The sequence below is a fragment of the Centropristis striata genome, chromosome 3, assembly GCF_030273125.1.
Source record: "Centropristis striata isolate RG_2023a ecotype Rhode Island chromosome 3, C.striata_1.0, whole genome shotgun sequence".
NCBI classification, from domain to species: domain Eukaryota; kingdom Metazoa; phylum Chordata; class Actinopteri; order Perciformes; family Serranidae; genus Centropristis; species Centropristis striata.
Genome location: NC_081519.1, coordinates 33607601 through 33619886, shown reverse-complemented (window position 1 = coordinate 33619886; position 12286 = coordinate 33607601). Strand labels below are relative to the sequence as shown.

At 39.4% G+C, this 12286-nt stretch overlaps 1 long non-coding RNA gene across 2 annotated transcripts; it reads right to left on the bottom strand.

Moving 5' to 3' along the window:
- Window positions 1-1122: 1122 nt before the first annotated feature.
- Window positions 1123-9381, bottom strand: LOC131968676 (uncharacterized). Of its 2 annotated transcripts, XR_009394052.1 has the most exons (4): window positions 9347-9381; window positions 7562-7678; window positions 2477-2606; window positions 1123-1738 (listed from the first exon to the last, which is right to left on the bottom strand). It is a non-coding gene; the product is annotated as an uncharacterized LOC131968676 (long non-coding RNA). The 2 variants fall into 2 exon arrangements; XR_009394051.1 differs by lacking the exon at window positions 9347-9381 and having other exon boundaries at window positions 7562-7699.
- Window positions 9382-12286: the final 2905 nt, after the last annotated feature.

Genomic DNA, 12286 nt, shown 5'->3' with positions numbered 1-12286 from the left:
GGCCAGTGTTTAATCAGAGGTGCACATTAAAAAACGGCAAAGATGATATTTAAGCATCAAAACCTTTATTTTAGCTTCTTTTAAAAAAAATCTCATTTAAGTATATTTGGAAGATACAAATACACTGATTGAAACAATGAGACTCACCAACAATAACAATTGTTTTTGTACGACAAATTTCTAATTTTGTGCACAATTTTTTATTTTGAAAGTGCAGCACAATGAGAATGATCTTTTTTGTTATTTATATGCAAGCTTTTATGCACATTTAAACTATTATACAAAGTACACATTCTGGGTTCCTTTTGTGTGGGTGAGATATTGTTTGAACAATAAGTAAGAATTGTTCCGTCATTCATCGTTATAAATTGGTCATTTTATTATTCATTTGACACAGGGGCCACAGCAGGGGCCAAGGGCTTCTTCACAGGGGCAGTGGCCCCTGTCGGCCCCTGTGTAGAACCGCCACTGCGTTGTGCCATAGTGGGGCTCTGGTCTGAGTGCATCATGTTGTGTTCCTTACACTGTTTGAAAGGGGTAGGGGCCAATAACTCTGTGATCCGCAGCCCAGAGGGCAGGAAAGAGACCAGGCTGTGCCATGTTAAAATATAACTCAGTTAAGAAAAACAAGCATTTTGAAAGTTATTTACTTGTTTTGCCTACAGAGCTGACGAAGCATCAGTTCAGACTTTTTACACATCTGCATCATGTTGTAGTTATTTCACAATACTTTTGATCCATTTATTCGAATTAAATCACATTGAATTATTGTAATTGTTCAAACAGCTGATAGTAGCCCTGTAGTGGCAGTCATCCAGATGAAGTTTTCTAAAGAAAGTGATGAAATTCACTGAACTGTGTGCAATATTGTAGGAAAGGGTACCATGGACTATCATGGGAAAAGGGAGCACCATTTGATGCAGGTAAAGTAAAGTTGATTAGATGAAAAGAAAAAGATTTTGCTGAAACCCTGTTAATTAGAAGTCGTATTCAGTGTGTTTTGGTGAGAACTGTTGCATGTTAAAACGACACTTTTAGCAGTATAAATAAATGATTCACATTCATTTCAAATCTTGAAGCATTATGAGACAAGAAAGAAATCAGACACTTTTATTTCAGTCATTGCTGTTAAAATCATTGATTTGGTTTATTTATTCTCATTTGTGCAATTCTTTAGTAATTTCAGCTGACAGCCATTAATGGCATGAATAAGAATACACACGAGTTGGTTTGATCCATTTCTGAATCTTATATTCAGCCCATGAATCTTTACCCCGTCTCTTGCACCGTTTCTTTTCATGAACAAACTCGATTTTCTGCTTCCTTGTAAAGAGTTAGAAGAGATAATCAAACGCCTCTCGTGTCCACGGAAAATATGAAGCCACTGCCAGCAATCAGTTAGCTTAGCATAAAGACTGGAAAAAGGGGAACAGCTAGCCTGGCTTAGCATCCCAAGTGACAAAACCCACCTATCAGCACCTCTAAAGCTCACTGACAAACACATTGTGTCTCATTTGTTTAACCTGTGAAGTAGGTAGAATAGTGATTTGCAGCGAGCATGTGGGAATTCAGTGACAGCTTCATTCTGGATTCTCTGTGACTCCATGAATTCAGCCTTAATAACATTAACTTGTTGTACCAGGACCAGTTTAATACCAGTTGGTGCAGGAGATCATGAAACACATGTTGTCCACCCTCTTGTTTCCCATGTTGCACTGGGGCAGCTCTCCCGGGGAGTCTGTAGGAGTAAAACACAGAACTAAAATCAAAGATACTGGATAAAGGAAGATGGCCTAAAACAAGCTGCGCCAATGCTATGAAATGGTGCACACTTCCTGTCTCCTACTTGGGCGTGGTTGCCTCTCCCGCCACTCTTTTTGGAAGTATTGTGAATGTCAAGAATCATTTTAAAAGGTTAATGTTTGAACTGATAAATATTGTGTTTGTACATGTAAATGGAGGTTCAATGTTATGCTATCTTTATTACATTAAATTAAGAATCGTATATGATTTGTCCATCAGAAAAATTATGTTTATTTTCTGTCCCAGAATGTCCATAAGACATGTTCTGTGAAAAATGTGACCAATATTTACATATAAACTCTGGGACAAAAGACTCGACCATAATCTAGTTCTCCCATTGGAATCAATAGACCTGCTGCTGGTCTCCTATAGGGGGCGTGGCAGTAACTGTACCCAGCTGACACAGATACAGGAAGTGAGTGGTCAGTGAACGTCTCTGCTAAAATGCATCATTATCCTTTTTACAGTGAGTGCAAATACATTTTTTTACATGTATATTTTATTAGCGGCTCATCCCAATCATAAAGGTAACAGCAGCTTTTTGAAAATTGCAATGGAATAAAAACTGTAATGTTTTTTTCTGAAATAGAACAGTTGAAGTACAAAGTACTAAAAATGTAAATAATGCCATACAGTCGTACAGTAAATGTGCTTTCCTCCACAGAGTGTATACCTTCAGCAGCAGCAGATCCTGAGCTGTCAGTCTGGACAGACTGTTGATGCTTTTCAGGCTCCTCTTCTCTCTCCTCAGCCCTCCTCTCATGGCTCTGCTCTCCTCCCATCATCACAGTCACAAGTCACACCTGACAACAACACACAGGTATTTATATTGACAATTGTTTAAAAGTAAAGTCCTGACCACTAGGGGTCAGGGAAAAATCGATACAGCATAGTATAGCAATTTTTTGCATGGCAGTATTATATCAAATAATGCATTCCGGCGGGCTGTCAGTATTTTCGCCATTTTTTTTCTTTTCCAGAGGCGATATCGGGCTCACTTTAAGGAATATACAGGAGATACTGGTATCATATGAAACTAGAAGGTTTAAGGAATCTATAGGCACCATGTGATCACGTCAGGATATCATGTTGAAATAACGCTGCAGAGCTAGGCTTTTTTTATGTTTCATGGTGATTTTCAAAGCAGTCATGTGACTCTGGTTTCCCACGAGTTGACTCTCATTATGGAGAAAAACAATTCTTGATTTAATTTTATTTTGTGGACACAAAATGCAGTTCAACAGTTAAATCGCAATATATTGTATCTCAATACTCACCATATTGTAAACTGCTTAAAATCACAATAATATCATATCGTGACTGAAGTATTGGGATAAAATCATATTGTGAGGCCGAAACGCTGATTCACACCTCTAGTGACCACAGTTACTTGTCTTCGTTCTTAGTGATATGAACCAAACTGTTAATTTTGTGAACTGTTCCACCCTGTTAAATGCCAAACATCAGTTCAAGTGTAGGTCTTTTTTTCAGTTTGGAAAGTTCATTATACATTTTTTAAGGACATTGCAGGTATGTCGAAGTGTGCACAATGCTGAACATGTCATTGCTGCATTTAGTTAATCATGCACAAGGTGAAATGCCCACCAATTTTTGGAGCATGTTAAAAAATAATTACAAATTACACCTTTGAGTGACAGTGGGATTCTGCTAAGAAAAGAACAACTTTGAAAAAACATTTTTGGAAATATACGCTATACTATCAGGATCTAGTTTGGTTTGGACCTGAACCTAAAGAGGAGTCAAAAATACAGCCGGACTATCTTAAAAAAAAAAAAAGACTGAATGCATCTTTATCTGAGAGATGGTCTTTGCTTGGGAAGTGTGTGTAGTGTGGGATGAAATGAGGACAGAGAGCAGAGGAAGATCACAGCCACCCCTGGTTATCAGCTCAGACGCTCTAATCCCTTCCAGAATGATCCGTCCACAACGCCAATCCAATCAAACACAACTCAATCAGTTTAGCCAATGGGATCATCTTACCCTGTTTCACACTTTACATGATCTGTAAGGCATGCTGGGAAATTACACAGGACCGATAGAGACACAGACAGGGCAACAGCCGAGGAGAAGCACTGCGTCATTACAGCTGCAAATAATGATCTTTGTACGTCAATCTATTTATTTCTTATATATTATAAAGACACAAAATTTCAGCACATCAAGGAACAAGATTCCAGATCACTGGTCATTTTATCTGAACAACAGTTTCATTTCCATTGGTGGACTTGTCTGGTCCCTCTCCCTTTCAACCGTATATTGTTTGAGACAAAGAGGAACACTGCGGAGAACATGGCCAGACTTTACCGCAGAAACTTGCAATCACTGAGCTCTTTCCAGATCCTCAACCCATCCAGTCCACAATTGTGCACCAGACTTTTTTTTAAATTGCTGACCAAAAAAAAAAAACAATCACTTTTAATGGATATGGTCTCAGTTGTTAGTTTCACATTTTCTTCTGAACAGCATGATGAGTAATTTCTTTTGATTATGATCCAAATTAGAGTAAAATAGACGATAAAGCAGTGTTTGCCGTAGGGTGTGACTACCTTATGATTGACAGGTCGCTACCACCACACACTAGAGTTTGGTGGATTTCCAGTCCAGTCCGGTTTAGTTTTATCATCTGGCTGAACCTGCATGTCATTATGAGATGTTCTGGAGAATAAAAAAGGAGGCGGCATCAATAACCTGTGCCGAACGCGATCCTAAACTTGTGGAGAAAGTTTCCATTGTGGAGTTGGTCTCTAACTATAATCTATAAAACTAAATCAGCACCAATACGGAAACATTTCTTCTTCTCTGCAAGTGGCCACCTAAAATGTGCATTACCGCCACCAAACGGTTGCTGAGTCAAGTGTGATACCTAGTGGTAAACTTAAGTATACTGGTCTGGTCTGTTGTTCATTCTGGTCCGACCCTACCACACACCGTCTGTTCTCGTCTTCGATTTCGACCATTTCACGTTGGCCCTTATTTATCAAACGAACGTACGACAAAGTGAGCATAAAGTGGTCGTATGGTCATTTCTACAAGGCTCTGCATTTATCAATTTGGATGTGAGCGGAGGGTTCGATCAGATCTCACGTCTGGTCTCAGCTCGTGTACACAAATTTGAGTCAGTGTGAAGTCCACACGTCTGAGTCGGAGAATTGTTCTTAGACTATTGTATCGATGCCTGGGGCTGACAAAATTCTTTGTTTTGTTTTGTTTTTTGACAAACCAAAGCATGTTCAGGCTTCATTATTTATCTTTAAAACACCAGTTGAGCGTCAGTGTCACCTCCACACATGAACCCTGTCATAAGATGATATATACGCTCGGATCTACGCTCGCTGGTTTCTATGTACATTTGATAAATGAGGGCCGGTGTGTTTGCACGTCATCAGAGTCAACTGGAACGTTTTGGTCGTATAAAAATGTCTTGTTCAGCGCTCAGTTGTACTGAAAGACGCTAAAGAATAACTTAGTACCAGTGTGTCGTCCAAATATGGTCACATCTGGCTCCAAGAAAACAACATGGCAAAAGCTGATAAGCCAAATGCAAGGCTTCAAGCCGGTAGCCCACAAACCAATGGGTGACATCATGGTGGCTATGTCACATTCTTTTAGTCTGTGGAGGTTTAGTCAGTCAGGCTAAACACTTCCTGTCATCATTTGGTGTGAAGTTTTTAAAGTCTGTGGTAATATGAAGAATGCAAATGTTTATAATCAAAATACAAATTAATGAATTCATCAGCTGAACCTGTAGCCTCCTTTATGGACTGCTGTTTAAAGCCAAATCAGCCTTCAGGGACATTAAAGCTTTACTCTTACTCTAATGAGCCACAGGCTGCTGGGAACAAACACGAACAAAATGCTGCTGAATATTTTCACACTCCCAAAACTGATTTTATTCACAGCACAGTGACAAATGGAGATTGTAACCAGTGTGTCAATACGCCAGTGGAAATAATGGGTGGCAGTAAAACGGGGAGCGTGCCTTTTAAAACGAGAGATTAACTGCCTCACAAACGGCTTTGGGTTTCTGGCCGAACTGCAAAGCAATAACTTGTGATCATTTTCACATAAAAGTTGATGATGGGCCTAACCTTTACTCCAGACCTAAATATAACATCAGAGGGGGAGCTTCTGCTGGACGGACATAAAAATATAACTGTGGCAGAGCGCAGGCACTGAGGCGGTAAAGAGAGAACTATTGAAGCTAAGGAGCAAAAATTAAATTATGACTAAAAATGCTTTGCATGAGCATAATCTGATGGTTTCTTTTATTCGTTTTCCTTTCAAGTAGAACATATGTTGCTAGGCTCAAGCAGTTAAAATGTAAAAGGCAAGTAGTGTAACAAGTACACATGCTTCATTCATGAATTTAAGAGCTTCTCAATCAGCATTCAGTGCAGTCGCCTCACTTCCCCTCTTCAGCTGTCTGTGCAGCACAAGTCACAGCCGCAGCTAAATATAGCTCCCTCTCTTTCTCTCAGATATTGTTTTGTTTCGACTCGAGCGCCTTCCTATCTCCTGTGCTGCCCTCTTCGGTTCAAAATAAACCGAATCCGTGTTCCACAAAACCTGCATGTGACCCACAGTGTGCAGCTGCAGGGTTAAGTCAGGAGGGTCGGTAGCTCGACTCCTTCTGGGGACGACCCCACTGACAACTGGAGATAGGAATTCATGGCACACTGTTTATTTTGTTCCTCTCTCCTTCAGTTAATGAAACGCTTTTGGCATGAATGGAGTTCACCAACTAGGAAATAATTAAGATAATGTCTCACCAGCAGATTAATTACAGTCTATCTGCATTATTGATTGGATTAAAGTGAGAGTGAGTTTGCTTTATTCTTCCTCCACTTTGAGGAACCAGGGCTGCATGCTGGGCATCACAAGAAACGTTAAAGCTGCAGAGACAGAAAACCTGCACTACATTTAACATCTAAATGCTTCAAACTTCAGCTATAAGCTAGTAGCCTTTAATTAGGGATGCATGATTTGGAAAAAGTATATATAAGTGAATTTTTTCACTGATATTGCGATTACTCACAACGCAGGAGGGAATTATCATTTTTGTTCTTAACTGTTCTAATATTCGTCGAAAATATACATTCAAATGATCATTATGTGATTTTTTTTTTGACTAAACAAAGATTATTTTGTAGGCCGGGGCATCTTGTAGCAAAACAATCCTTAAAAGCTATGACACATATTAAAACAAATACTATGCGATTTTGATATTGCATGATTAATTGTGCAGCCCTGCCTTTAATGGAGGAAAAAAAAATCAAGAAAACTAGCTTATATATGAGTCTTTATTGATTCAATAACCACATCTAGTATAGTGCAATAAATACTCCAGTGCCAAATCAAACTGTAAATATTTATTATGTTTAATTTTACAACCCAATTCTTGTGCAAAATGAATTGTTATATATTTATTTTAGTTATATTGTTGTACCTGTAATGTCTCTTTATTTCTAGCAGCTGTATTTCTGCACTCTTTCTTACATTCTGTCGTTTGTCTGTGCTGATATGACAACTTAATTTCCCTTCGGTTATTAATAAAGTAATCTATCTATTTATATATAATAAGTTGTTGGTCTTATCTCGACCAGACTGTCACAGCCTTCATGTGGAAGAGCTGACATGTTTACAACAGTGAGAGCTCCGCCCCCAGAGAGAGAGAGAGAAAGAAGGAGAGAGGGAGGTGTGTAAGGTGCTGCCGGAACAGAAATTAATTTTATCCCACCTAATCGACCACCTCGTATCCAACGAGACTCGTCCGTCTCTGTCGGCTGCCGGTTCCGATTAGTTTGCGGTGTTTCCAGGCAGAGTATCCCGGCCGACGTGTCTACGGAGCGGCTGACTGCACAGATCGTTTAAATATGAGAAGAGGAATCACTCTGTTGTTTATCAGGTGAGCCACAATATGACACTGTGATGGAGCCAGGCGGCAACCTCCGGGTCTAAGCAAGGAGGCAAACCAGGAAGTGCCTTAAGCTGCATTCTACCGAAAATACCAGCAGGGGGCGCTACGTTTGGCTGCAAAAAAATATCTGTCCATTAATTTCAATGCAAAATTTGAAAACTTCTCACTTGATTTATTACCTCAGAAATTTTTTTAGGACAGCACTATGGTCCCAATCGCTAATCTTCTTCAAGACAATTTGATGTTAATAGTTCAAATAATGGGCCCATTTAGAAGAAAACAGAAGAAAAAGAATCGTATGATTTGGGGCGTGGCTAACTTTGATTGACAGGTCACTCACAAGGCGAGCTGTCATCAGGAGAGAAGCAAAGCAATGCGCATCCACGGCAACGTGTCAATAAAGTTATAAATAACTATATATATATATATATATATATATATATATATATAAAAGGACGTTTACCGGTATGATCTCATAACTTTGAACACTGTATTTTCACTTGATGACAGTTTATTTGAACATTTTGTTCAGTAAAACTGTCTTGTTCAGCGTTTGGTTGGACTTACAGACACTCTAAGGAGTCGCTGTTCTTTTTTTCTGAGGTAAGTAATATACTTTTTTTTTTTGCTAGCCAAAATGAACATCCCAGTTAACGGTGTGTTCAGACCGGACGCGTAGCGAATATTTTGCGCGACAAGATTACATACAAAGTCAATGCAAACACGCGAATAGACGCAAATTTTTGCCGGCGGCGCGAATCGCGGGTTTCGCGCGACGCGAATGCCGCGATTGACGCGAATGAAACAACGCGAATTCGCGTGAGTTCAATAAATTCAACTTTGGCGAAATATTCGTGTGACGCTGTGTCGGGACAGCCTATCAGCGTTGAGATTCTGGACGACAGTGACGTCATGCATCCCGGGAACCCGCCTATTCCGGAAAAATTAGGAGAAACTTATTGTTGCGGTCTGTGGGCTTCCCGAGCTTTTTGACACATCATCACCCTCCTACCGCAAGTAGGAGGGTGAGTTATTACTCGCGCGAGTGACGCGAGTAAATTCAACTACTCGCGCGATCAACTCGCGAGAGTAACGCGACGCGAAAATTCGCTATGCGTCCGGTCTGAACACACCGTAATGCTCCAGTTAATGCTAACGCGAATTAGCAGCTTCTCTCAGTCAGGTTGAGGTGTAGAGAGGCGTGTAGTCAGTGTGGTCAGTTCCCTCTCGCTCCTTCACAGTCCAAATATGGTCTGCTCCCCATATCGGAAACAAGACACTTAACAAGGCACTTCCTGGTTTGCCTCCCTGCTAAGACCCAAAAGGTTACCGCCTGATTGAGACCAGACTTTTTTCTCCAGTTGTGTTTAATCTTGGGTTTCCAATCAACGAACCTGAAAACCTTTAATACCAGTTGTGCATTTGCCAAACCAAGTTAAACCTTCTCTTGCACAACCAAAATGCGTCAAATAAATCAACCTAAATCTCCCCTGCGTGCAGTTTGTCCAGAGAGCCTTAATATAAGACCACAAGAGGATGATGTTAGTATTTTTTTTAAAAAGCAGATGTTGAATGTGAGCAGAGAAAAATAAAGAAGAGTGGCACCTCTTACTGAGTTGAGATGCTCTTTGTCTCCTCCTCCTCTCTGGTTCGTCCCCATGCCGACCCGCTGCAGTGACGTCACACAGGTGGCGAGCTAATGGAAGTGTCAACAAACAAGACGTCACAGCGAGGGGCCCGCCGTGATTGGCTCAGAGCGCCGATCCCCGGTGCGGCGGAGGAGGGAGGAGGAGGAGGACCATAGGAGGACGGGCAGAGCGTGCAGTTGCTATGCAGGTTACTGAGGAGGGAGGAGGCGCGTGCACTCACAGTGACGCTCAGCATCTGGGTGAAAAACATTGTGAAGCAGCGTGAACACATGTGGAGGGGACAAGTCAGAGAAAGACAAAAAAAGCAGAACAAACAAAATATAGTTTCAAAAAGATGCAATAACGTGTATGCTTCTTATTAACAAATATAAAATTAAGCAGTCTATATAATGTAGCTGTGTACGAATTAACCTGCTGTGCCGGACTCAGACTGTTTGAAGGACGGGCGGAAAAATAAAAAGGGCTTATTCTGCACAAATGGGGCCCCACCAACGCGCAAAAGGCTACGATGCATCATGTATGATGAAATAGTACTCATCCTTGATTATGATTAGCATTTAGTTAAAAGGAGATCCAGATCAAAGTAATTAATGATATGGTACTGACAATTAAAACCATTTAAACGAACCATTCTAGGGGGATCCCCCCAGGAGAAAATTTGTACATTTTTAAGTAAAATGCTAGCCTAGCTAACACCAGACTAATCTCAAATGAGATCTAGTCTGGGAACCAGCCGTTCATTTCTCCGTAGAGGAGGTGTGGTTTAAGATCAAAAGCGTCTGTAGGTAGCTCTTAGCCAATCGTATCAGTTATACCAGATGACGTAGTAGAGTTACAGAAATTGGTGTTTGTTGTGTGTGTCTGTGAGAGAGTGTTGCTTGCTGCTTTGCTTCTCCAGTTCTCGCTTTCTGCAAGATTGTTTATTTCCACGCTTTATTCCCCCTCATGTCATTCAGCCACACACATCCACTGATTTTATGGGCAATAAACAAGCTGCTGCGGGTCTCTCGGCGGCTCCGCTGTCTCCCGGCTCGTAGCGAGATCACCGGCGTTACTATAGCGGGGCTAATAGCTACCGCTAACGCCGTAATGGTAGCGTAGCGCTACCGCTATTAGCCCAGCTACCATAACGCCGGTGGTCTCGCTACGAGCCGGGGGACAGCGGAGCCGCCGAGAGACCTTTCGCCTTTCAACTTTAGCTCTTAACTATTTAAAACACCATCTACCGCTAAAGAGAGTTTCACGTCTGCTGTAGCCATGTTGGATCCGTAAGAAAACTACTAGCTTCCGTCTGCCGGATGAAATGAAATCGAGCGCGCAAGGCAGTCTGGATATACTTATTAAGGCACATTATCAAGTTTTTTTTGCACGAGAGGGCACATAATCATAATTTATTATATGATGGGGCACCTTAAAGGGCAACCAATCATTTTTTTGCATGTGTAAAGAGCAGTCAATAAGGCACTTCCTCTCATTTTTACCACTCTAGAGGGCAATTTAGTGCGCTTTTTCAACCATGGAGGCACGGGGGGTCCGCCACTGCTGCTGTTGTTAGCATATACTAAACATAAACATATAAAATTAATTATTTATACTTTTCCACACAAAGTATTTAACAAAGAAAATTAAAGATTAATATGTTTGCTTTCCCATTTAGAAATCAAAGATAATATTACTATTTAATATTTATTTCAATTATTAAAGAAACAAATCCTCCCAGAGTCTATGAATATTTCTACATAATGGAAAATAACATAAATTAAACATCTTAGAATTGGACATGAAATGAAAAAAAAAATGGAATGATAAAAAAAAGCTTATTTTGCTTTAAAATTCTGATATTTGCACTTTGATGTGCACAATAGACAAACACATACTTTACAAATAATAATAAATATTATATATATTCATGTTCTCTTTAAACTCATGCAAGAAGCTTCTAAAGTTGGGTGGAGTTTTGGAGTATTTGCATTTGGGTATGTGAAATTTGCCAAACAAGATGAATAGGTTTGTAATAAAGATGTTGTAATTTTCTCTATGGACAAAATACATTATCACACTTCTACAGTCAATTAAGATGTTTATCCTGATTTTACACAGTATATTTTGTTCAAGTTGAGTCCAGAAATTGATAGATTGGGCACAGTGGTAGAATAAATGAGTTAAGGTTTCCAAATTGCAAAAAACTGCATTTGTTTTCAATATTTAAGAATTTAGGGAAATATAAATTGTTGGGTATATAGTGTGTAAAATTTTGATGTGAACCTCTTTTATTTTATTGGAAATACAATACTTATAAGGCAATGTCCAGGCCTTCGTTTGAGGACAACATGTTTGTCACCCGTTTTGTTTTTGTTTTTTTATTTATTTATATCAAACAGCAATACAATGCACAGTTACAAAGAAGAAGTAACGAGTTACAGAAAGATAAACAATGCAAAAAATAAAATAGAAGTAAATAATATTTAAAAAATAAAATAGAAGAATAATTAAATGGAAAGAATGAAACAAAAATAAATAAATAAATAATAAAATGAACAGACACAAGATTACATGTTAAAGACATTAAACGCAGTGCATATGTTGGCAGTCTTCACAGCTTTTTGTTTTGTAGACAGGAGAAAGTTGAGATATACTGCTCTAACTCTGACTTTAACAAAAATAAGTTTGTTTTTTTACTTGAAAACTTACATTTGTGTATGTGGTATTTGGCAAAAAGAAAAATTAAATTTATAAGAAAATATGCATCATCATTCTTCTTTTTGTGATCAAAACAGCCAAATATGACATCTTTATAATGCAAAGTAAAACCAGTGAAAATATTTATGTTAACAAACGAGGCAATGTCCTTCCAGAGTTTGTATGTGAATTCACAAGACCAAAATAACCACACATA